Below are 2,888 nucleotides of genomic sequence, written 5' to 3' on the forward strand. Positions count from 1 at the left end.
GCATTGCATTCTTCATGATCTTCAATTTGTTCTTGGTAAGCCTTCTTGTTTGATCTTTAAAATTTCTTGTTTTGTGTCTTTTCTTGTTTTCCATATGCATTTTCAATTTGTTAGTGTCTAAAGTTTGAAAATTTCTAAGTTTGGTGTCTTGCATGTTTTTCTTTTCTTCAAAATTTTCAAAAATAAGTTCTTGGTGTTCATATTGACATTCAAAGTGTTCTTGGTGTTCATCTTGACATTCATAGTGTTCTTGCATGCATCATGTGTTTTGATCTAAAATTTCCATGCATTGTGTCTTTTTTTTGTGTTTTTCTCTCTCATCATTAAAAATTCAAAAATAAAAAAATATCTTTCCCTTTTTCTCTCATAAATTTTCGAAAATTTGAGTTGACTTTTCAAAACTTTTTAAAATTTAGTTGTTTCTTATGAGTCAAATCAAATTTTCAATTTAAAAATTCTATCTTTTTCAAATCCTTTTCAAAAATCAAATATTTTTCATTTTTCTTTTACGATTTTCGAAAATTTCAAATTGATTTTCAAAATCTTTTTCTTATTTTTATTTCATATTTTTAAAATTAGTGCTAACAATTAATGTGATTGATTCAAAATTTTTAAGTTTGTTACTTGCCTAGTAAGAAAGGTGCAATCTTTAAACTCTAGAATAATACCTTTTTAGTTTCTTGTTAGTCAAGTAATCAACTTTGATTTCAAAAATCAAATCTTTTTAAATTTCTTTTTCAAAATCAACTTCAAAATCTTTTCCAACTTCTTTTCTAACTTCTTATCTTTTAAAAAATTGATTTTCAGATCTTTTTCAATTAACTACTTGACTTTTTGTTTGATTTTAAAAGTTTACTATTTCAATCATATCTTTTTCAAAACTACCTAACTAATTCTATCTCTAATTTTCGAAAATCCCTTCCCTCTTTTTCAAAATTCCTTTTTAAATTAACTAATTGTTTTAAATTTAATTTAATTTGATTCAATTTTCCTTTTTTAATTTTCGAACTTTGATTTTTATTTTTTATTTTAAATTCAATTTAAAAACAAAAATACTTTTATTTTAATTTATTTAATTTTCAAATTTCTCTTCTCCTCATCTCTTTCTATTTATTTATTCATCTACTAACACCCCTCTTTCACCCAAGAATTCGAACTCATTCCTCTCCCTTGTGTTTGGATTCTTATCTTTTCCTTCCTCTATTATTCTCTTATACTTACATAAGAAATCTCTATACTGTGACATAGAGGATTCCTCTTCTTTTCTGTTTTTTTCTTTTTCATATGAGTAGGAACAAGGATAAGAACATTCTTGTTGAAGCTGATCCTGAACCTAAAAGAACTCTGAAGAGGAAGATAAGGGAAGCTAAAGCATAACTCTCTGGAGAAAATCTGACAGAAATCTTCGAAAAAGAAGGAGACATGGCCGAAAATAACAACAATGCAAGGAAGATGCTTGGTGACTTTACTACACCAAATTCCAATTTACATGGAAGAAGCATCTCAATCCCTGCCATTGGAGCAAACAATTTTGAGCTGAAACCTCAATTAGTTTCTCTGATGCAACAGAACTGCAAGTTTCATGGACTTCCATCAGAAGATCCTTTTCAGTTCTTAACTGAATTCTTGCAGATCTGTGATACTGTTAAGACCAATGGGGTTGATTCTGAGGTCTACAGGCTTATGCTTTTCCCATTTGCTGTAAGAGACAGAGCTAGAATATGGTTGGACTCTCAACCTAAAGACAGCCTGAACTCTTGGGATAAGCTAGTCACAGCTTTCTTAGCCAAGTTCTTTCCTCCTCAAAAGCTTAGCAAGCTTAGAGTGGATGTTCAAACCTTCAGACAGAAGGAAGGTGAATCCCTCTATGAAGCTTGGGAGAGATATAAGGAACTGACCAAAAAGTGTCCTTCTGACATGCTTTCAGAATGGACCATCCTGGATATATTCTATGATGGTCTGTTTGAATTATCAAAGATGTCATTGGACCATTCTGTAGGTGGATCCATTCACCTAAAGAAAATGGCTATAGAAGCTCAAGAACTCATTGACATGGTTGCAAATAACCAGTTCATGTACACTTCTGAAAGGAATCCTGTGAGTAATGGGACGCCTCAGAGGAAGGAAGTTCTTGAAATTGATACTCTGAATGCCATATTGGCTCAGAATAAAGTATTGAATCAGCAATTCAATATGATTTCTCAGAGTCTGAATGAATTGAAGGAATCATCCAACAGTACTAAAGAGGCATCTTCTGAAGAAGAAACTTATGATCCTGAGAACCCTGCAATAGCAGAGGTGAATTACATGGGTGAACCCTATGGAAACACCTATAATCCCTCATGGAGAAATCATCCAAATTTCTCATGGAAGGATCAACAAAAGCCTCAACAAAGCTTTAATAATGGTGGAAGAAACAGGTTTAGCAGTAGCAAGCCTTTTCCATCATCCACTCAGCAACAGACAAAGAATTCTGAGCAGAATCCATCGAGCTTAGCAAATATAGTCTCTGATCTATCTAAGGCCACTGTAAGTTTCATGAATGAAACAAGGTCCTCCATTAGAAATTTGGAGGCACAAGTGGGCCAGCTGAGTAAAAGAGTCACTAAAACTCCTCCTACTACTCTCCCAAACAATACAGAAGAAAATCCAAAGAGAGAGTGCAAGGCCATTGATTTAACCATCATGGCCGAACCTACAAGGGAGGAGGAGGACGTGAATCCTAGTGAGGAAGACCTCCTGGGACGTCCAGTGACCAATAAGGAGTTTTCCTTCGAGGAACCAAAGGAATCTGAGGCTCAATTAGAGACCATAGAGATTCCATTGAACCTCCTTCTGCCCTTCATGAGCTCTGATGAGTATTCGTCCTCTGAAGAGGATGAAGAAAT

At 33.5% G+C, this 2,888-nt stretch overlaps 1 non-coding gene across 1 annotated transcript; it reads right to left on the bottom strand.

Annotated features, from left to right (window-relative positions):
* Positions 1-1,815: 1,815 nt before the first annotated feature.
* LOC148565114 (small nucleolar RNA R71) lies at positions 1,816-1,923 on the bottom strand. The gene has a single exon (XR_015885380.1). It is a non-coding gene; the product is annotated as a small nucleolar RNA R71 (small nucleolar RNA).
* Positions 1,924-2,888: the final 965 nt, after the last annotated feature.

The sequence above is a fragment of the Arachis ipaensis genome, chromosome B5 (genome assembly GCF_059453495.1).
Source record: "Arachis ipaensis isolate K30076 ecotype BB chromosome B5, ASM5945349v1, whole genome shotgun sequence".
NCBI classification, from domain to species: domain Eukaryota; kingdom Viridiplantae; phylum Streptophyta; class Magnoliopsida; order Fabales; family Fabaceae; genus Arachis; species Arachis ipaensis.